This window comes from Zalophus californianus, chromosome 4, assembly GCF_009762305.2.
Source record: "Zalophus californianus isolate mZalCal1 chromosome 4, mZalCal1.pri.v2, whole genome shotgun sequence".
Taxonomy (NCBI): domain Eukaryota; kingdom Metazoa; phylum Chordata; class Mammalia; order Carnivora; family Otariidae; genus Zalophus; species Zalophus californianus.
The window spans coordinates 40,434,463-40,458,787 of NC_045598.1; the positions used below are offsets into that span (position 1 = coordinate 40,434,463).

Genomic DNA, 24,325 nt, shown 5'->3' on the forward strand with positions numbered 1-24,325 from the left:
CTCTACATATCCCACATGTTTGGGAAGCCTGTGAAACTAGGAAAATAATAATTATTGTAATACTGGGTTTTTTTTTTCCGGAGGGGGAGAGGGAGAGGGAGACAGAAAATCTTAAGCAGGCTCCACCCCCTGCACAGAGCCTGATGCACAGCTTGATCTCAAGACCCTGAGATCATGACCCCAGCCAAAATCAAGAGTTAGACACTTAAATGAGCCACCCAGATGCCCCAGTAATACTTGCTTTGTTGTGTCTATTAACCACTTTTTCCATCTCCTAAAAATACTTAAAATATAGAAAAATACTTTCTAAATTAGTATACTCTTATTCAATTTGAAATTATTACTCTATGGCATGCCAGAGTCAAATAATTTCAAAATGCCTAAAAAATAAACTTCGGACCCACAAAGTACTAGTATTTTAGCATTCACAGCTCTGATCTTGCCATCAAGTGAATTCTTCCAACAAACCCAGACTTTCTCTCATCCAATCATACTCTCATCCTTTATACAGAACAGTCTCTTTTCCAGCATTTCAAATTCATTCATTCTTTTATTCACTGAACACAGTGTTTTAGGACCAGAGGGAAAACAAAAATGACAAGACATGTTCCTCCCAGGACAGGCAGTTACAGAAACAACTAATTGTAATGTGAAAGACAAATGGATCATGAAGGAAGGAATGTCTACTGTTGCCTAATGGAAATGAAGACCCAGATGTGAATCATTTTCTTCAAGAAAATTTGACTCACACCACTTTTTTCTCAATGATTTTTCTTTTTTTCAAATTTTTATTTAATTCCAGTTAGTTAATATACAGTGTAGTATCAGCTTCAGTGTACAATTTAGTGATTTAACACTTACATCACCCAGTGCTCATCACAAGTGCCCTCCTTAATCCCCATCACCTATTTAAGCCATCCCCCACCTACCTCCCCTCTGGTAACCATCAGTTTTTTCTCTATAGGTAAGAGTCTGTTTCTTGGTTTGCTTTAAAAGTCTCAATGATTTTCCATTTTGTTGTACTTACATAGCACTCATACATCTCATTCATTCATCCAAATATTTCACTCATTCATTCCAACATTAACCCACCCAACAAATATTTAGTTACTCACCTGGAACTATTCTGGGTACTGAGGAAACAACAAAAGTAGCAGATTTAAGTGTCCATGCTAAATTCACAAAATCATCCCCTCCTCGTGTTTTTACCCTGAGTAGAGCCAATGAGAAGTTCTGGAAGAGCCCATCATTCTACAGCCATCATTTGTGGATTTTTCACCTTTTACCTTATATGAGGATGAAACACTATCCTGTGTGTCTACTCTACTCTCAATACTCTACTACAAACAACACTATTTCAACTGACACCAGATGTGTGGGTTTTCTATGCATCAAGCAATTCTGCAACACCAGCTAGGTGTCCTACAATTTAACTCAATTCTGACACTATCTACCTAGAGACAGCATTAGATCCCACAAGTTAAGGACTCAGTCCCACAAGCCTACTCCCCCTTCAGATGCTAAGTACAAATCCAGGCTGTTACCTGTGCTTCTGACCTACTGGCTATAAATCAGGGGTTCCCACAACCCTCTCTTCAATTCAATTAATTTGCTAGAGTGGCTCAAAGAACTCAGGAAAACATTTTACTTATTAGATTACTGGCTTATTATAAAAGGATATAACTCAGGAAGAGCCACATAGAAGAGACACCTGGAGAAAGGCACGTGGGAAGGCATGCTGAGCTTCCATGCTCTCTCTGGGCACACTCTCCCTCCCCACATCTTCATGTATTCACCAACCTGGAAGCTTCCCAACCTATATTATTGGGATTTTTATGGAGGCTTCATTACATAGGCATGAACAATCACTAATTCAATCTCTAGTCCTTCTCCCCCTCCTGGAGGATGGGGGTAGGAATGATAGCTCCAAGCTTCTAATCATGGTTTGGTCTTTCTGGTGATCAGCCCCCATCCTGAAGCTATCCAGGAGCCAAAAGTCTCCTCAATAGAACAAAAAACACTCCTATCACCCAGGATATTCCAAGGGATTTAGGAGTTCTACAACAGGAACCAAGGTCAAAAACCAAATATTAGAACAAAAGATACCACTAGATTCTTATCACTTAAGAAATTATAAGGATTTTAGAAGCTCTGTGCCAGGAACTGGGGGACATTCCATTTTGGAATGGAACGTTCTCAGCTATGCAAGTAAAAGGCCAGAGAAAAAAAGTAGTAGATTTAAGTGTCCACACTAAATTGTAGAGTTCTAAAGAAAGACAATGAAATTATGGTGGAAAGCCAATGAGGCCTCAAAAAGATGCTTAACACCATTTTCTCTTCTTTCTTTCTGGGCCAGAAAGGAAAATCTTTTTTTTCTTTTTCATAAATAATTATTTGATTTTCTGTAAGTATCTGTAACAGACTGTTTCCAATAATCTACTATATTTAAATTATTCTAAATGTTCTTTCAAATTCTTACTTTCCAAATACGTTAATCACTATGATGACCCTTTTCTAAGCCCTCTTCAAGTACTCTATTGTATGACTGAAAAGCTGATGACTCTTCCTTCCATTTATTATAACCTTCAAGAGAGGAATATATAAGATACTATATGAAGGCAAAAGAGAAGAAGTAATTTGAATGCCAGGAAAAAAAGCTGGGAAGAAGGGGTGATATTTGAACCAAGTGTTAAAGCAAGGCTCTTCTGGGGTAAAAAGCTGAGTAAGAGCAGTCAGGGAGAAGGGAAAAAAAAAATTGGGGGGGGTGGTAAGTCTGTTCAGGAAGTGGAAAGTAGTTGTGTGTGGCTTCAGCAAAGGTTTGGGTCAGGAAGCAATGAGGAGCTAGTTGGAAAGGTAAGCAAGAGTTAGATTATGAGAAGCAGTATAAATACAGTCATTAAAAGTTTTACTTAACCTGAAGATAATGGGCAGGCAACTGCTGCAACTGAAATTTGCCCTTCAGGAAGGAACATCATTTGGTCAGCACTGTGAAATACGAATTGAAAAGAAAATTGTTGAGAATGATGCCCAGGCTTCTGCTTGGATGACTGTATAGGCAGTTCCTGCTCCAGTCCTCCCAATCATCACAACTGGCAAGCAATTCTATAGACTCCATAGCTCAAGTCAAAAATCATATACTCATCCTCAATTCCTTTCTCTTACATTCCACATCTGACCTATGAGAAATTCTTTATTCTACCTCCAAAATGTAGAATCTGACTAATCTTTTCTATTACCACCCTAGCCTAAACCATCATCTCTCCTCTGGATTGGTATTTCAATAGTCTCCAAACTGGTCTCCCTGCTTCTATCTTTGCCCCACTTGCTTACTGCCTGTTCACACAGAAGCCAGCATGATACTTACAAATGTCAAGTCAAAACCCTTTCCCTACTCTAATGCCTTCCCATAACATCAGAGTAAAGGTCAAAGACCTCATTCTGACCTTAAAGACTACGTTAGTTGGCTCCAGCTCCTTCTCTGACATCATCTTCTTCCACTATCCCTGAGGTTCACTAACTCTAGTCGCTGATTTCCTTACAATTTCTTGAACAAGTGAAATATGCTCCCACATTAAACCCCTTATACTTATTCTTCCTTCTGCCTGCAATGCTCTTCTTTCAGATATCCACATATCTCACTCCCTCACTTCAGTAAGGTTTCTACTCAAAGGTCATTTCAGAGAGACCTTCCCTAGCCATCCTATCTAAAAAGTGAACTCCTCTAGCTATGCATGACACTCTACCTATTTATTTGTCTCCCTGTTTGTTATCTGTCTTCCCTCACTAGAATGTGAGACCCAAATGACTTTAGTTTGTTCACTGATGTGTCCTCAACACCAACAGTGCCTCATCCCTAGGCTGTGTGAGTTAACATATACTGAACACATGAATGAATAAATGAATGTATGCCATGAACCCAAAAACATGAGCAAAGGGACAGGCTGGTGAAGACAGGATCTGAGGCCTTCAGTTTTAGGCATGTTGATGATTTTGAAGTATGGGACATTCATACAGAGATGTCCAACAGACTGTTAAGAATCGAAAATGTGTGAGTTCAAGATACCGAGTTTGGAGTCATGAGTCATCTACTTTAAAAGTATTTGGAAAGGGGTGCCTGGTGGCTCAGTCAGTTAAACGTCTGATTTGATTTTGGTTCAGTTCATGATCTCAGGGTCATGAGATCGAGTGCGATGTCAGGCTCCGCACTGGGTGTGGAGCCTGCTTAAGATTCTCTCTCTCCCTCTCCCTCTGCCCCTCTCTACCCCCATGTTGTTCTTTCTTAGGAAAAAAAAAAGGTATTTGGAAAAAACAGAACTACCAAAGGATCCAACAGTCTCACTTCTGGGTATGTATCCAAAATCATTGAAAGCAGGGTCTCTAAGAGATGTTTGTATACCAATATTCACAGCACCACAATTCACAATAGCAGAGAGGTAGAAGCAACCCAAATGCCCATCAACAGCAATGGATAAAGAAAATGTAGTATATACATATAATGGAATAGTATTCAGCTTTAAAAAAGAAGGAAATACCATCACAGGCTATAACATGGATAAATCTTGAGGACATTATAAGTGAAATAAGCCAAAAAATGTCAAATGTCAAAAAATGAAAAATACCCTATGATTCTACTCATAGGAAGTCCCTAGAATAGTGAAATTCATAGAAACAGAGAGTAGAATGGTAGTTATCAGGAGTGGGGAGGAGGGAAAATGGGAAAGTTGTAGATTAATGGGTATAGAGTTTCAGTTTGGCAAGATGAAAACATTCTGGAGATCTGTTTCACAACAATGTGTATATACTTTACTGAACTATATACTTAAAAATGATTAAGATGATAGATTTCATGTTATGTGTTATAAAACCATATTTTTTAAAGTCTTTGCAAAAGTCTTAAGAGTAGATTAAGTTTATCTGAAATGAGGGATAATGTGAACAAAGAAAAGCCTCATGATGGAAACTCTGGAATGTCAATATTTAAGGAGTATGTAGGAAAAATAGAATCAGAGAAAATATTAAACAGAAGTATCAGAGAAGTAGGAGGAGATATAAACATCTGAGCCTCAATACAAATCTCAGTTACAGTTACATATATGCATTAACCAAATTTTTAAAAGTGAAACTGGCTCTTAGGGAATTCACCAACTATGATGATCTACTATCATTAACAGAAAATGGATAAAAAGGAGATGGCATACAAACACTAAATTTTATAAATTCTTTTTATACCTTCTTTTTTAAGCAAAAAAAAAACCTATAATAACAATTCATATTGAGGATTTAGTTCTCTCTGATCTATAATCTACTATAATTTAATAGGTTAACTATGGGATGTTCTAGGTCCTGTAGTCTGGCAGATCTGTTTTCAAATTCTAGGTCTATCATGTGTTTATTACCTGTGTGACTTTGGCCATGTTAACTGGACTACTTTAAGATTTAGTTTCCCCATCTACAAACTGGAGATAATAATACCAACTTAATTTACAAGGTTATTTGTTATAAGGATTAAATAATACAACAGTACTCTACAAATGTTAGCCACCATAATTACTCATCCTCATCACCTATTGTTTTTCTTTTAGTCTATTTTGTTACATACTATATACCACTGGTGCATAAATGTCTGCCTCATGCTGGGCTAGAAAGACAGATATACTTAAGTCCTGCTCCCAGTGATTCAAATTCATGTAGTCTGGAAGGAGTCTGGATTTTTTTTTTTTTCTCACAAACTCTTCAAGTGATTCTTATGCACAGCGAGCTTTGGGAACAACTTTAAATATTTTAGAGATCTACACAAAATCCTTTATTCTGACATTATATACAATCTATTAATTCCCACTAAACCATTTATTATTTTAGAAGTACTTAAAGGCATAGATATAGGCATAGAAGTTATCTAAAGGCATAATCCTTCAGAAACTCATGTTACTAAATAAGCTCAAAGTGAGGAATGAAGGCTATTAAGCCAAAAAGCCACTGATTTCTAGCTCCATCATTTATACCTGTATAATCTTGAGAAAGTTCTCTCTCAGTTCTCTCATCAGTAAAAGGGAAGTGATAACCCTACTGGTTCATTGGGATTTTATGAAACTTGTTAAAACATACTAAGTGCTTAAATGGTATTTGATACATCGTAAAATACTCAATAAAGGTGAACTGCCTTTATTCTAATATTTGTGAGACAGGAGTCCATCCAAATCCTAAATTAAATTTGTATGGAACCAAAAGAGACCCCGAATAGCCAGAGGAATATTGAAAAAGAAAAGCAAAGGTGAACTGCCTTTATTCTAATATTTGTCATACCAAGATCTCTTTTCACTTTGTTTTTTTTAAATTCCAGTATAATTAAAGTACAGTGTTATATTAATTTCAGGTGTACAATATGGTTCATTCAACATGCTATACATTACTCAGTGCTCACCACAGTAAGTATACTTTTTTAAAATTTTTTTATTGTTATGTTAATCACCATACATTACATCATTAGTTCTTGATGTAGTGTTCCATGATTCATTGTTTGTGCATAACACCCAGTGCTCCACGCAGAACGTGCCCATCACCAGGTTAACCCATCACCCCAACCCCCTCCCCTCTAGAACCCTCAGTTTGTTTTTCAGACTCCATCGTCTCTCATGGCTCGTCTCTCCCTCCGAATTACTCCCCTTCATTCTTCTCCTCCTGCTATCTTCTTCTTTTTCTTTTTTCTTCACATATCTTGCATTATTTGTTTCAGAAGTACAGATCTGATATTCAACAATATTGCACAATTCACAGCGCTCACCATAGTACATACCCTCCCCAATGTCGATCACCCAGCCACCCCATCCCTCCCACCCCCCACCACTCAGTAACACTCAGTTTGTTTCCTGAGATTAAGAATTCCTCATATCAGTGAGGTCATATGATACATGTCTTTCTCTGATTGACTTACTTCACTCAGCATAACACCCTCCAGTTCCATCCACGTCGTTGCAAATGGCAAGATCTCATTCCTTTTGATGGCTGCACAATATCCCATTGTGTATATATACCACATCTTTATCCATTCATCTGTCGATGGACATCTTGGCTCTTTCCACAGTTTGGCTATTATGGACATTGCTTCCATAAACATTGGGGTGCACGTGCCCCTTCGGATCCCTACATTTGTGTCTTTGTGGTAAATACCCAATAGTGCAATTGCTGGATCGTATGGTAGCTCTATTTTCAACTGTTTGAGGAACCTCCATACTGTTTTCCAGAGTGGCTGCACCAGCTTGCATTCCCACCAACAGTGTAGGAGGGTTCCCCTTTCTCCACATCCCCTCCAACATCTGTCGTTTCCTGACTTGTTAATTTTAGCCATTCTGACTGGTGTGAGGTGGTATCTCATTGAGGTTTTGATTTGGATTTCCCTGATGCCAAGCGACATTGAGCACTTTTTCATGTGTCTGTTGGCCATTTGGATGTCTTCTTTGGAAAAATGTCTGTTCATGTCTTCTGCCCATTTCTCGATTGGATTATTTGTTCTTTGGGTGTTGAGTTTGATAAGTTCTTTATAGACTTTGGATACTACCCTTTATCTGATATGTCATTTGTAAATATTTTCTCCCATTCTGTCGGATGTCTTTTGGTTTTGTGGACTGTTTCTTTCGCTGTGCAAAAGCTTTTTATCTTGATGAAATCCCTATAGTTCATTTTTGCCCTTGCTTCCCTTGCTTTTGGCGATGTTTCTAGGAAGAAGTTGCTGCGGCTGAGGTCAAAGAGGTTGCTACCTGTGTTCTCCTTTAGGATTTGGATGGACTCCTGTCTCACATTTAGGTCTTTCAACCATTTGGAGTCTATTTTTGTGTGTGGTGTAAGGAAACGGTCCAGTTTCATTCTTCTGCATGTGGCTGTCCAATTTTCCCAACACCATTTGTTGAAGAGACTGTCTTTTTTCCATTGGACATTCCTTCCTGCTTTGTCAAAGAGGAGGTGACCATAGGGTTGAGGGTCCATTTCTGGGCTCTCGATTCTGTTCCATTGATCTGTGTCTGTTTTTGTGCCAGTACCATACTGTCTTGATGATGACAGCTTTGTAATAGAGCTGGAAGTATGGAATTGTGATGCCACCAGCTTTGCTTTTCTTTTTCAATATTCCTCTGGCTATTCGGGGTCTCTTCTGGTTCCATACAAATTTTAGGATAATTTGTTCCATTTCTTTGAAAAAAGGGGATGGTATTTTGATGGGGATTGCATTGAATGTGTAGATTGCTCTAGGTAGCATTGACATCTTCACAATGTTTGTTCTTCCAATCCATGAGCATGGAACGTTTTTCCATTTCTTTGTGTCTTCTTCAATTTCTTTCATGACTATTTTATAATTTTCTGAGTACAGATCCTTTGCCTCTTTGGTTAAATTTATTCCTAAGTATCTTATGGTTTTGGGTGCAATTGTAAATGGGATCGACTCCTTAATTTCTCTCTCCTCTCTCTTGTTGTTGGTGTATAGGAATGCCACTGATTTCTGTGCATTGATTTTATATCCTGCTACTTTACTGAATTCCTGGATGAGTTCTAGCAGTTTTGGGGTGGAGTCTTTTGGGTTTTCCACATACAGTATCATATCATCTGCAAAGAGTGAGAGTTTGACTTCCTCATTGCCGATTCGGATGCCTTTGATTTCTTTTTGTTGTCTGATTGCTGTGGCTAGGACTTCTAATACTATGTTGAATAGCAGTGGTGATACTGGACATCCCTGCCGTGTTCCTGACCTTAGGGGGAAAGCTCTCAGCTTTTCCCCATTGAGAATGATATTCGCTGTAGGTTTTTCATAGATGGCTTTTATGATATTGAGGTAGGTACCCTCTATCCCTGTACTCTGAAGAGTTTTGATCAAGAAAGGATGCTGTACTTTATCAAATGCTTTTTCTGCATCTATTGAGAGGATCATATGATTCTTGTTCTTTCCTTTGTTAATGTATTGTATCACGTTGATTGATTTGTGGATGTTGAACCAGCCTTGCAGCCCAGGGATAAATCCCACTTGGTCATGGTGAATAATCCTGTTAATGTGCTGTTGGACCCTATTGGCTAGTATTTTGGTGAGAATTTTTGCATCCATGTTCATCAAGGATATTGGTCTGTAATTCTCCTTTTTGATGGGGTCTTTGTCTGGTTTGGGAATCAAGGTAATGCTGGCCTCATAAAATGAGTTTGGAAGTTTTCCTTCCATTTCTATTTTTTGGAACAGTTTCAGAAGAACAGGTATTAATTATTCTTTAAATGTCTGATAGAATTCCCCTGGGAAGCCATCTGGCCCCGGGCTTTTCTTTGTTGGGAGATTTTTGATGACTGCTTCAATTTCCTTAGTGGTTATAGGTCTGTTCAGGTTTTCTATTTCTTCCTGGTTCAATTTTGGTAGTTGATACATCTCTAGGAATGCACCCATTTCTTCCAGGTTATCTAATTTGCTGGCATAGAGTTGCTCATAATATGTTCTTATAATTGTTGGTATCACTTTGGTGTTGGTTGTGATCTCTCCTCTTTCATTCATGATTTTGTTGATTTGGGTCATTTCTCTTTTCTTTTTGATAGGTCTGGCCAGGGGTTTATCAATCTTATTAATTCTTTCAAAGAACCAGCTCCTAGTTTCGTTGATCTGTTCTACTGTTCCTTTGGTTTCTATTTCATTGATTTCTGCTCTGATCTTTATTATTTCTCTTCTCCTGCTGGGTTTAGGCTTTATTTGCTGTTCTTTCTCCAGCTCCTTTAGGGGTAGGGTTAGGTTGTGTATTTGAGACCTTTCTTGTTTCTTGAGAAAGGCTTGTGTTGCTATATACTTTCCTCTCAGGACTGCCTTTGCTGTATCCCAAAGATTTTGAACAGTTGTGTTTTCATTTTCATTGGTTTCCATGAATTTTTTTTAATTCTTCTTTAATTTCCTGGTTGACCCATTCATTCCTTAGTAGGATGCTCTTTAGCCTCCATGTATTTGAGTTCTTTCCGACTTTCCTCTTGTGATTGAGTTCTAGTTTCAAAGCACTGTGGTCTGAAAATATGCAGGGAATAATCCCAATCTTTTGGTACCAGGTGAGACCTGATTTGTGACCTAGGATGTGATCAATTCTGGAGAATGTTCCATGGGCACTAGAGAAGAATGTGTATTCCGTTGGTTTGGGATGGAATGCTCTGAATATGTCTGTGAAGTCCATTTGGTCCAGTGTGTAATTTAAGGTCTTTATTTCCTTGTTGATCTTTTGCTTAGATGATCTGTCCATTTCAGTCAGGGGGGTGTTAAAGTCCCCCACTATTATTGTATTGCTGTCAATGTGTTTCTCCGCTTTTGTTATTAATTGCCTTATATAACTGGCTGCTCCCATGTTCAGGGCATAGATATTTACAATTGCTTGATCTTCTTGTTGGATAGACCCTTTAAGTAGGATATAGTGTCCTTCCTCATCTCTTATTACAGTCTTTGGTTTAAAATCTAATTTGTGTGATATAAGGATTGCCACCCCAGCTTTCTTTTGGTGTCCGTTAGCATGGTAAATGGTTTTCCACCCCCTCACTTTTAATCTGGGGGTGTCTTTGGGTCTAAAATGAGTCTCTTGCAGACAGCATATTGATGGGTCTTGTTTTTTAATCCAATCTGATAGCCTGTGTCTTTTGATTGGGGCATTTAGCCCATTTACATTCAGGGTCACTACTGAAAGGTATGAATTTAGTGCCATTGTATTGCCTGTAAGGTGACTGTCACTGTATATTGTCTCTGTTCCTTTCTGATCTGTGCTACTTTTAGGCTCTCTCTTTGCTTAGAGGACCCCTTTCAATATTTCTTGGAGGGCTGGTTTCGTGTTTGCAAATTCCTTTAGTTTTGTTTGTCCCGGAAGCTTTTTATCTCTCCTTCAATTTTCAGTGAGAGCCTAGCTGGATATAGTATTCTTGGCTGCATCTCGTTTAGTGCTCTGAAGATATCATGCCAGTCCTTTCTGGCCTGCCAGGTCTCTGTGGATAGGTCTGTTGCCAATCTAATATTTCTACCATTGTAGGTTACATATCTCTTCTCCCGAGCTGCTTTCAGGATTTTCTCTGTCTCTGAGACTTGTAAGTTTTACTATTAGATGTCAGGGTGTTGACCTATTTTTATTGATTTTGAGAGGGGTTCTCTGTGCCTCCTGGATTTTGATGCCTGTTTCCTTCCTCACATTAGGGAAGTTCTCTGCTATAATTTGCTCCAATATACCTTCTGCCCCTCTCTCTCTTTCTTCTTCTTCTGGGATCCCAATTATTCTAATGTTGTTTCATCTTATCGTATCGCTTATCTCTCGAATTCTACCCTCATGATCCTGTAGTTGTCTCTCTCTCTTTTTCTCAGCCTCTTTATTTTCCATCATTTGGTCTTCTATATCACTGATTCTCTCTTCTGCCTCATTTATCCTAGCAGTTAATGCCCCCAGTTTTGATTGCACCTCATTAATAGCCTTTTTGATTTCGACTTGGTTAGATCTTAGTTCTTTTATTTCTCCAGGAAGGGTTTCTCTAATAACTTCCACGCTTTTTTCAAGCCCAGCTAGTATCTTTAAAGTCATGATTCTGAACTCTAGGTCCGACATCGTAGTAATATCCGTATTGAGTAGGTCCCTGGCTGACGGTACTATCTCTTGTTCTTTTTGCTGAGGTGATTTTTTTCGTCTTGTCATTTTGTCCAGAGGAGAAGAGATGAATGAGAGAACAAAATGCTAACAGGTTAACAATGTCCCCAGCAAATATACTCTATACAAATCAGAAAAGACCTGAAACCAGAGGGAAAGAAAGGCAAAGAAAGAAAGAAGAAAGAGAAAAAAAAGAAAGAAAAAAAAAACAAAAAGAAAAAGATTAAAAACAAAAACAGAACAATACAAAAAAAAAAACAAATATGATCAAATATGATCAGGCTAGTGCATAGATCAGTGCCACACACTAGATTCTGGGCGTATTTTGGTCTGTTAGAAGAAAGTGCCTCCTAAAATTTTAAAGGAAGAAAGACATATATGTACAAAATAAGGGTTGATACAATGAAGGGATGGAAGATGACTGTAAAGATGAAAATTATAAAAGATTTTATAAAAGGAATTGATACGATAAGAAGTTGTTTGAAAAAAGAAAGAAGATTTAAAAAAAAAAAGGGAGAGAATGTGATCAGGCAGGAGACTAGAACAAAGCCATACACTAGTGATTTAGGGTATATTTTGATCTGTTAGAAGAAACTGTATCTCAAAATTTTAAAGAGAGAACAACTTATATATACATGCCAAAAATAAGGGTAACTACTATGAAGGGATAAAATATGACTCTAAAAATGAAAAATAAAGAATGTTTTTTTTAAAAAAGGGATTGATAAGATGTTGGTTGAAAAAGGGAAAAAGAGAAATTAAAAAAACAGTTAAAAAATTAACTTTGAAAAACTAATGAATCACGGTAAAAAAAAAGCCATGAATTCTATGTGCAGTATTCCCCTAGCGCTGCAGTTCTCCCATTCTCCTTGATTGGTAAACTTGGTCTTGGCTTGCTGGCTGTTCGTGCTGATCTTCTGGGGGGGGGGGCTGTTGCCGGGGTTCCCAAATGTCTTTGCCAGAGGTGGACTTGCCCCGCCCTTGTGGGTCCCAGCTAAGCAAGCTGCTCGGGTTTGCTCTTAGGAGCTTTTGTTCCCTGCAAGCTTTCCGGCCGGCTTTGGAGGACGACAGTGAAAATGGTGGCCTCCCAATCTCCGCCCCAGAGGAGGCAAGAACTCGGGGCTCCGCTCCTCAGTGCGCCCCCAGAGAAAAGCAGCCAGTCACTCCCGTGTCCCCGGTCTCCGGCCGCACTCCCTGCTCACCCGGCCTGTGACCAAGCGTTTCTATCTCTGGCACCCGACCCCGCGTGGAGTCTCCAAACCCAGCAGATACCTGCGGTGCACTCCCGCGCTGCTCCTCCGGGGGGGGAGGAAGGGGAGTCTCCCTGGCTCTGCTGCTTGTTGGGTCCCTGCTGGAGGAGCAGTGGCCCGACTGGGCCGCGGGTCACAGTCTATGGCAACCCCGAGCTGAGAGCCTGCGCCTCGGCTCCCTCTCTGCAGCCGGCTCCCCCGCTCCGATACCCAGGAGCTCTGCCGCACTCAGGCACCCCCGGTCTTTCTGTGACCCCGAGGGTCCTGAGACCACACTGTCCCGTGAGGGTTCCATCCCCGCTTAGCCACTGGAGCGACGTCCCTCCGCGGAGCCGACTTCTAAAAGTTCTGATTTTGTGCTCCGCGGCTCTATCACTTGCCAGAAGCGGCTGACGGAGGCCCCCTCCCCCGCCGTCTATGCTCCTGAATTTCGCCTCAGATTCACTTCTCCACACGTCCTACCTTCCAGTAAGTGGTCGCTTCTCTGTTCAGAGAGTTGTTGCTACTCTCCTCTTCGATCTCCTGTTGAGTTTGTAGGTGTTCAGAATGGTTTGATCCCTATTCAGCTGAATTCCTGAGACCAGAGGAAATCCAGGTCTCCTACTCCTCCGCCATCTTGCCCGGAAGCAGTAAGGATACTCTTAATCCCCCCCACCTTCCCTCTGATAAATACCAGTTTCTTCTCTATATTTAAGAGTCTGCTTTTTTTTTTCTTGGTTTTGTTTCTTAAATTCCATAATAAGTGAAATCATACGGTATTTGTCTTTCTCTGACTGACTTATTTCATTTAGCGTTATATCCTCTAGATCCACCCAAATTTGTCATGCCAAGATTTATTCTTGTCTAAAATCACAAATATTTATTTGACAGAGAGAGATACAGCGAGAAAGTGAACACAAGCAGGGGGAGTGGGAGAGGGAGAAGCATGCTCTGTGCTGAGCAAGGCTGGATCCCAGAACCCTGGGGTCATGACCTGAGCCAAAGGCAGACACTTAGTGACTGAGCCACCCAGGGGCCGGAGGGGGGTGGGAGGAATAGGGTGGCTGGGTGATGGACATTGGGGAGGGTATGTGCTATGGTGAGCGCTGTGAATTGTGTACAACTGATGAATCACATGAAACAAATAATACATTATATACTAATAATAAGAAAGGATATAGCAAATAAATGTGTATTAAAATTTTAAAAATTTTAAAAATAATAAAAATAAGAACTTTTAATAAAAGATGTTACTATGAGCGACAATAAATAAATAATAAATCACTGTTGATTCGGCAAAAAAAAATGAAATCACAAATAGTTTTTAATCACAAAATTGTGAAAGCAAGGAATGGACACTAGGAAAAAACAGAAATTTTTCCACTCACAACACTTACCTTTTGCAGACAACTTATTTCTGGAGATGTTTTCTCTCTTCACTACTTAAATAATGGTCTACATTATCAAAATACTCTATCACTTACAGATAAAATGATGAAACAGACGTACAAGAAAAGTGAGTAGTTTAACAGCCCTACAATCCCAAACTTAAATTTTTTAACCTGTTCTTTTAAATCCACCTATTGTTGTTTATTTTTTTAGTAGAAAAGAATTATAATTGGCAACCCTAAAAGAGCTCCTAACAGCCAAATATTTAGTTTTAATAAGTTCTAAACTGATTTTTTTTTCCTTCAGGGAAAGAAAACACCAGAACAATTTAAGAAAGATAGCCACCCACAATCTGTTTTTAGTCAAATGCAAAAAATGTTCACTGAGTCCTTCCAAATAGATATCACTATCAAAATAGCTCAACATGCAGCATCAGGACTGGTGCAGATCAAATGAAGGACAAAGAAATACAGGGCAGATCCAAATATTAATAATGGTACTTGAGAGATTTACCCTAATCAAGTAAATATCTATGGATGAAAAACCAAATAGCAAACTGGGAAAACCATATAGCTAGGATCAAAAGGAATTGGCAACCAAGATCTCATTTACTAAAAGCAAAAATTAGGAAAGGTGGTTTCTGTGATAGTCACTTACTTCCCTTCCCCAGGTTCTTTGCCCCTCCTGAGGAAATGTGCTAGTACTTGGATTTTTGTTAGTATCACATAAAGACCTACTCACCCCTCTCTCTTCTACTTGGTGTAAAATTATTGCCTTCTGCTTTATTCATGTAAAATGTAAAAAGAGAAAGGAAAAAATGTCAACTAATCTGCCTTTGCTAGATTCAGATTATAAGCTAAAAACCTAAAGAAGACAGAAATGTTGAAGGTTAGCAGTATGAAGGATTTATGGAGGCAGACATCCCGCAGTATTAAAGGGAAGCCAACAAGCCAAAGCTGCTTTATGTTACAAGCAGCAACATACGGAAAACACTCTTCCTTGTTCTTATAGCTGTCTCCATTTTGGGGTTGATGGAACATCTAAAATCAATTTAATTCATGAAAGTAGGTTGCAATTACTCTGTACTAATTAAAAAAAGAAGCAATGTACTAGGTATTGTGGATAACACATGGACAAGACAGCCCCAAATCTTGGGAAGTGAGGAGGAAAAGTAAGATAAGAATACATTAAGTAGAATATACAAAGTGTTTCCATCTCAATAAATGACACCATTCTTCCAACTGACCAAGTCGAAAACCTTGGTGCTATCCTTGATTTCCTCCTTCCCATTTATTCACAAGTTCTGAGGTGAAATGTTAAAACACATTTAGAATTTGATCACATTGCACTGTTATGTGCAATGTGAAGCCTCCATCTTCTTTCCTCTATTATTGCATCAGCCTCCTGATTTCCTTGCATTGCCCTTGCTCATCTTTAGTGTATTCTCTCATCAGAGTGGCCATCATGAAGCTATTAAAATATTAAAATATAAGTCAGACAACGTCAATCCTCTACTCAAAATCTTCCACTTTTTACTCTGAGATAAAAAGACAACATCCTTAATATGCCTTATTCCTCTCTCCTATAATCTCTTACTTCACCTCCTTCTCCTTTCCTGAGCCACACTTGTCTTCTTGATGTTCCTGGAAAATTGGAAGCCTGATTTCCCACTTCAGGGTATTTGTGGTTACTATTCCGCCTGCCTGAAATGGTCTTGCCCCCAGATACAGATACAGAGTACATTTACTAACTCCCTTCCTCCAGGTCTTTATTCAATTGTCACCTGCCCACTTTTTCTAGAAAACTACAGACCCTGGGACACCTGGGTGGCTCAGATGGTTAAGCATCTGCCTTCGGCTCAGGTCATGATCCCAGGGCCCTGGGTTCGAGTCCCGCATTGGGCTCCCTGCTAGGTGGGGAGCCTGCCTCTGCCTCTCTCTCTCTCTCTCTCTCTCTCTGACTCTCATGAATAAATAAATAAAACTTAAAAAAGAAAAAGAAAAAGAAAACTACAGACCCCACTCAACATACTTTTATCCTCCTTGTTTTTTTTTTTTCCTTCGCTTAGATATGATCACTTCTGGGGCACCTGGGTGGCTCAGTTGGTTAAGCGTCTGCCTTCAGCTCAGGGTGAGGGGCAGAGGGAGAAGCAGACTACCATATCCAGCAGAGAGTCTGCTTCTCCCTCTGCCCCTCACCCTGCTCGTGCTCTCTCTCTCTCTGACTCATTCTCTCTCTCTCAAATAAATAAAACTTAAGAAAAAAAAAATGATCACTTTCTGATACACTATGTTACTTATTTATATGATTTATAGTCTATAGTCCTCCTGTGAAAATGTGAGCACCATGAAGACAGAGATTCTTTCCTGTTTTGGTTCACTGGTAGATTCCTACTACAGAGAAGAAATCTTTGCATATAGTAAATGCTCAGTAACTATCTTCTGGTGAATTTATGAATGGAAGTATTAGTGAATTAATATTCATTAGATGTCTTTTTAGACTTAGAGGAATAAAGAGGGAAGGAAGCATCTGTAATGTGCAAGGAGCTATGTAAAATAAATTACACATCATTACATGTCTCATTCAATCCTCACTCCATGAAGCAAGCATATGAAGATTCTGAGAGAATCAGTGGTTTATCCAAGATTATACAGCATAACATTCAAATTCAGGCCTCTCTCACTCCCAGAAGTACCGATCTTTTCACCACAAAGCAATTTGGGGTTTTTATTCCTTGACAACAACATAGAGGAAAGGGTATACCTTGTGTTTCAGATGAACACGGTATAAATCTCTGTACTATACTAACAGTACTAATATTTACTAACAATACTAATAACCTTGGATCACTAACTCTATTTTAGAAACTGAGATATTAATGCATCTTTGATATGTGTCTGTTGTGGGTGAAGGGAAGGTGTTGGCTGGGGTGATGAATTATGGGTAAGGGGAGAAGTTTGACTACTACCATCAATATGATCATTCCTAAAAATGAACTACATTAAATTACTGAGGTTACAGGGACGCCTGGGTGGCTCAGTTGGTTAAGCGGCTGCCTTCAGCTTGGGCCATGATCCCAGGGTCCTGGGATCGAGTCCCACATCAGGCCCCCTGCTCGGCGGGGAGCCTGCTTCTCCCTCTCCCTCTGCCTGCCACTGCCCCTGCTTGTGCGTGCTCTCTGACAAATTAAAAAAAAAAAAAAAATTACTGAGGTTACAGAACACCTTCCAGACTACAGCTACCCAAAAGAACTTCCTGCAATGATAGAAATAATTTACCTCTACACTATATAATACACTAGCCACCAGCCCGATGTGGCTATAGATCCCTTGAAAGTATAGCCAGTGTGACCAAGGAACTGAATTATAATATAATGATTAAGATAATTATTAAATTATCCATTTAATTTAAATTGAAATACCCACATAAGGATAGTAACATCTATATTAGATGTGTCTATATACACTGTTCTAGACTCTCCATTCCACTTCAGCCATATCCCTCACCTCACTCACTTGCTCACTTGTAATACTTTGATCCACTTTAAATGATGACAGTGCATATATGGCAAAGTTCTTTTCCCAAAACTGTCCCAAAGGAAAAAGGAAATTACCCTATAGTTGAGTCCTTAAAACTATTTTATTTAGGAAGAAGAAAAAAATGTTTAAAAAAGACACAGAGTCTAAAACTTCAGGCAATACTAGTTTTGGATACTGAAAACAGGTTCCCTGATGTGATCAGCTTAAAAAGATGGCAAAGAACTTCAGCACAGATTTTCTAATGGGGGGGAGATAATAATTTTACAATTAAAACTTTAGATGCCATTATAAATAAGCCTGTTAAAGACTGGGTTTGAAAGGCTTTCATGGTAGAGCTCATGAGTGGCAAATGAGTTCTTGTGACTTGAGATTAAAATTCCCAGGAAAAGTACCATATCCAGATTTTTGAAATGCTCCTATCTCAAACCACTTAAACAAAAATTAAGACCATGTGCTTTGAAAAATTGGGAGACTAACTCTGGTTAGTGAAGAAGACGCTAATGTTTAAAATGCATGTGAAAGGTCTAAATAATGTTTCATGAAGCAAGCGTAAAAAAGATAATACTTTAAGGCAACATTTTATATTATATAATTTTATTATTTTGCTTCTTTCTTTAAATTTTATTTTATTGTGTTAGTCACCATACAGTACTTCATTAGTTTTTGATGTAGTGTTCCATGATTCATTGTTTGCATATAACACCCAGTGCTCATTGCAATACGTGCCCTCCTTAATAGCCATCACCAGGTTAACGGCCCCCCCCCAAAATCCTGTTTCCCGGAGTCCATAGTCTCTCATGGTTCGTCTCCCCCTCTGAATCCCCCCCTTCATTTCTCCCTTCCTTCTCCTAATGTCCTCCATGCTATTCCTTATGTTCCACATATAGGTGAAACCATATGATAATTGACTTTCTCTGCTTGACTTATTTCACTTAGCCTAATCCCCTCCAGTTCCATCCATGTCGATACAAATGGTGGATATTCATCCTTTCTGATGGCTGAGTAATATTCCATTGTATATATGGACCACATCTTCTTTATCCATTCATCTGTTGAAGGGCATCTTGGCTCCTTCCACAGTTTGGCTATTGTGGACATTGTTGCTATGGACATTGGGGCGCATGTGCCCCTTCGGATCACTACATCTGTATCTTTGGGGTAAATACCCAGTAATGCAATTGCTGGGTCATAGGGTAGCTCTATTTTTAACTTTTTGAGGAACCTCCATACTGTTTTCCAAAGTGGCTGTACCAATCTGCATTCCCACCAACAGTGTAAGAGGGTTCCCCTTTCTCCACAACCTCTCCAACATTTGTTGTTTCTTGCCTTGTCAATTTTTGCCATCCTAACTGGTATAAGGTGGTATCTCAATGTGGTTTTGATTTGAATTTCCCTGATGGCTAATGATGTTGAACATATTTTCATGTATCTGTTAGCCATTCGTATGTCTTCTTTGGAGAAGTGTCTGTTCATGTCTTCTGCCCATTTTTTGACTTGATTATTTGTTTTTTGGGTGTTCAGTTTGAGAAGTTCTTTATGGATCTTGGATACCAGCCCTTTCTCTGTAGTATCATTTGTAAATATCTTCTCCTATTCCATGGGTAGCCTCTTTTTTTTTGTTGACTGTTTCCTTTGAATCTGTATGTAACTTAACTTAATAAGCTAAACTTAATGTCTATTTCTTATACAGCCTTAAAAAAAGTTTACATATTCAGGCTGATCAAAATATTTTCATTATATTGTCACTGAGAAAATGAGAATCATCTTATATTTAGACATGTACAATAAATTCTTATTTTTATTTTAAAAGCAGCTAGATTCATCCACTCTAGCCAATAGTCACAAGGCCCAACTGAAGTCTCTCTTCAATCCCCCTGCATTCTCAGTCATTCTCACACTCTCAATTTTTATTGCCTCAACCTACTTGAAGACACTTAGTTTACACATATATTTTGTCTTATAATATTTATGCTTTTTTCCCCATCTATGTGATTTTTGTCCTCAAATAGAGTCTAAGCTCACATAGGCAAGAGCCATGAATTACTTCTTTGCATTCACCATAGCACTTAGAGCTGAGTGATTTCTAGAAGACAGAAGGAAAGCTATGGATCTAGTGCTCCAAATATCTAAGGAATGACAAACAAAATTTTTCTCAATCTACTATACAATAGATTTGCAGGACAATTCCTCAACCTCAATAAATTTGAGCAATTTGTACAAGGTCAGCACTACTAAAATTCAGGTTCTTTCCAATTCTGAACTGTTGATTCTTTACTGACTGACTACCTACCATCTGATTGACACACTGTTTAAAAACTCTAACACCTTCCCGACACCATTACCCTTACCCTCCTCCACTCCTTCCATTGCCACCACCAGAAGGTATGAAAAGTGGAGGAGAGGAAGATGGCGAAGGAAAGATAGTAATAGTTACTGGCAGCAAAGAATATACATGCCCAGGGCACACAATTTCATGGTAAATTAATCTGTGTCCACTTTGGAAATGTCTTAGGTACTAATAATTAGATAATAGCATAGACATTTCCACTCAGAGAAGAATCAAAATTAACAGAAGATAAGGGATCACAATAAGGCCTAAACGTAAGCAGTATGAATTATTTATCATCCTGCCAAACCAACGAAGGGAAAAGGCTCCAGGCTGATGTGAATCAAAACTTGAGTAAACCCAAATCTTTATTCACTGTTTAATATCTTCTGGGAGAGGAATAAAATAAATATATAGAGAGAATGCAATACAGTAATTAATAATTCCAGTTCTAGAGTTAGAGATCTAAGTTCAGATAAGAGGTCTGTCATTGACAAAATGTGTCACTTTAGGCAAGTCAGTATGCAAAATGGAAGGTGATAATAACACTTATTTCCTAGGGTGGTTGTGAGAATTGATGAGAAAAATGGATACAAACTACTTAGGATAAGACCTAATGTACAGAAAGTAGCCAATATGCTTATTTTTTATTTGAAGTAGGAGAGGCTGAGCTCTTCCATTTGGTTTTGATGATCTGGGCCAAGCAATTTCAGGTAATAAGAGTGTTAGATTGGAAGTCAGGAAACTTGGGTTCATGACCTGGTTTTCTCAATAACTTGTTCTTTGACCTTGGCCAATTTCTTCATCTCCCTGGGCCTTTAAGTTACCATATCTGTAAAAATAGAGGGGCTGGGCTAAATAATCTTGTATTAGCATTCGCCAGAGAAACAGGATTAACATGGTATGTGTATATATGTGTATGTGTATGAAGAGGGAGAGGGAGAAGAAGAAAGGATTTATTTTAAGGAATTGGCGTATCCAGTTATGGAGGCTGGTAAGTCCAAAATCTATAGGGTGGGCCAGCAGGCTGAAAACCTAGGGAAGAGCCAATGTTGTTGCAGTTCAAGTATGAAGGCCATCTACTAAAGAATTTCCTGGTGTCCCTGCAGGTCCCCTGGTGCCCCAGGCACCCTCGTAATTTAAACAAATTCATTTCACCTCAGTTTTATTGAGGTATACTTTATATAAGATAAAATTCCAAGTGTATGGTTTAATAAATGTTGGTAATTGTATGCAGTTGTATAACCATTTTCATAATCAAGATGGAACATTTCCGTTACCCCAAAAAGTTCCCTTGTGCCTCCTTGTCACTCCACTCTCCCAACTCCTGGCTGGAAGGCAATTGCTGATTTACTGTCACTATAGTTTTGCCTTTTTTTAGAATTTCATATAAATGGAATCATAGTATGTAGTTCTTTGTGTTTAACTTTTTTTCACTTAGGATGTTTTTGTAATTTATCTCCATCATTGACTTGTATTAATATTTGTTTCTTTTAGTGCTGAGTAGTATCCCATAGTGTGGATACACCACTGTTTGTTTATCCATTCACTAACACTTGGGTTTTTTCCAATTTTGAGTATTGTGAATAATGCTGCAATAAACCTTCATGTAAAAAAAAAAAAAAAAGGAAAGGCCAATCTTTTGTTCTACTAGGCCTTCAACTGTTTAGATGAGGCCTACCCACATTATGAAGGGCAATTTGCTTTACTCAAAGTTTACCTGTATCAGGAAAGGGGTCAAGGTGCTGGATATAAAACAATGAACAAAAAGAGACATAGTCACCAAAACCATAAAATTCCTAGGGAAAAACATAGAGGAAAAGCTTTGTGAGACTGGATCTGGCAATGATTTCCTAACTATCACACCAAAAACATGAGCAACAAAAGCCAAAAAGGGGGGGGAAAAGGGGAAGGATACATGAAACTAAAATTTCTGTGCATCAAAGGACACAATCAACAGAGTGAAAAACAACCTATAAGATGGGAGAAAATATTTGCAAATAACACTTCTGATCCTACAACTCAATAACAAAAGATCAAATAATTCAATTTAAAAAATTGGCAAAGGACTTGAACAGACATTTCTTCAAAGATGATATAGTAATGGCCAATGAGCATATGAAAAAACCCTCAACATCACTATCAACATCACTAATCATCAGAGAAATGCAAATCAAAACTGCAATGAGATATCACCTCACACCCATTAGGATGGCTACCACAAAAATTAATTAATAAATTACATTTTTAAAAGTTTTGGCAAGGATTTGGAAATATTGGAGCCCTTGGGCCTTTTATGCACTGTTGATGGGATTGTAAAATCGTGTAACTACTATGGGAAACAATAAGGATAGTCTTCAAATATTAAAAACAGAACTAGGGGCGCCTGGGTGGCCCAGATGGTTAAGCGTCTGCCTTCAGCTCAGGTCATGATCCCAGGGTCCTGGGATCAAGCCCCACATCGGGCTCCTGGCTCAGCAGGGAGCCTGCTTCTCCCTCTCCCTCTGTCTCTCCCCCTCCTCATGCTCTCTCTCTCTCGCTCTGTATCTCAAATGAATAAATAAAATCTTTAAAAAAAAAAAAAAAAAAAACAGAACTAACATATGATCCAGTAATTCCAATTCTGGGTATACATCCAAAAGAATTTAAAGCAGGGTCTCAAAAAGATATTTGCATACCATGTTTCTACAGCAGCATTATTCACAACAGCCAAGAGGTGGAGGCAATCCAATCACCACTGATGAATGAATGGATAAGGAAAATGTGTTATATACATAAAATGGAACATTATTCAGCCTCAGAAAGGAAAGAAATACTGTCACAGGCTGCAACATGGATAAACCTGGAGAACATTATGCTAAGTGAAATAAACAAGTCACAAAAAAACAATGTATGATTCCACTTATCTGAGGTATCTAAAGTAGTCAAATTCATAGAAACAGAAAGTAGAATGGTGGTTACCAGGCATAGTCAGGGCGGGTGGGGTGGTGGAAGGGAAGATAGATAGTCGTTGTTTAATCAGTATAAAGTTTCAGTTTTGCAGCAGGATGAAAAATTTCTGGAGATGTGTTTCACAACAATGTGAATACTTTTAACACTGTCAAACTATACACTTAAAAATGGTTAAGATGATAAATTTTATGTTACATATGTTTTATCACAATAAAACAATGCATTAAAAAAAGATTTCTGCCAAGAAATAAAAAAAGAAGGGAAGGAGGATTAAAATAAATATTCTCTGAAAGTAGTTTCCTTCCTAAAATGTCAATAATATATAAACTTCAAAAATACTTAATTAGCAGATTCTCATATTGGTTAATTGGCAGTCAACATTTTTTAATACAGGGTTCTTGTCAAAAGCAGGTAAAAAACAACTCGTAATGTATATATAACCGACCACTTAACTATAAAGATTAATTGCTCCTCATTTTGAATAAGATCTCTAATAATCCTTCTGTATCTCTAATATTCCTCAGCACTCTATTAAAATTTCTCTCATACCAAGCAACTGGGTGGCTCAGTCAGTTAAGTGTCTGCCTTCAGCTCAGGTCATGATCTCAGCCCCACGTCAGGCTCCCTGCTCACCAGGGAGTCTGCTTATCACCTCTTCCTCTGCCCCTGCTCCCACAGTCTTGCTCTTGCTCACTCTCTCTCAAATAAATAAATAAAATCTTTGAAAAAAAAATTCTCTCATACTTAACAAACAAACAAATATCAGACCTGGTTTCTGCCCTTATGGAACTTAGAATATATGAAATGTTACAGATAATAAATAAGCAGTAAACATATATATAAACATCTCATCAGTTTCCAACAAGGAAAAGTAACCAATACCAGACAAATCAATAGAGGGACTTCAATAAGGAAAACTACTTTTAAGAATATTGGAAGAACTAAAAAGGTTGAAAACGTATGCTAAGTGCAAGAAGGCTGACACAAAAGGTTACATATTGTATAATTCCTTTTAGATAATATATCCACAATAGGAAAATCCACAGAGACAGAAAGTAGATTAAAGTTTACCAGGAGGTGGAAGAGGGGGGAAAGGGAAGAATTACTTAATGGGTCTGGGTGTTTTTATGGGTAATGAAAAAGTTCTGAAATCAGAGTGAGCTGGTAGATGCAATGCACTGGGAGTACAATAAAAACCACTGAATTGTATACTTTTACATGGTTAATCATATGTGAATTCTACTTCAATTTTTTAAAAAAAAGTCTATGTCAGGC

At 38.5% G+C, this 24,325-nt stretch overlaps 1 protein-coding gene across 6 annotated transcripts in view; it reads right to left on the reverse strand.

Annotated features, from left to right (window-relative positions):
* The window catches only part of FAF1 (Fas associated factor 1), a 489,041-nt gene that overhangs the window by 336,970 nt on the left and 127,746 nt on the right, over nucleotides 1-24,325 (reverse strand). Inside the window, exon 3 of one of the 6 annotated variants that reach the window (XM_027624896.1) lies at nucleotides 2,915-2,985. The exons of the other annotated variants lie outside the window; for them this stretch is intronic. The gene's annotated coding sequence lies outside the window, so the exon portion shown is untranslated. The remainder of the gene's footprint in view (nucleotides 1-2,914; nucleotides 2,986-24,325) is intronic. 6 annotated transcript variants of the gene reach the window in all.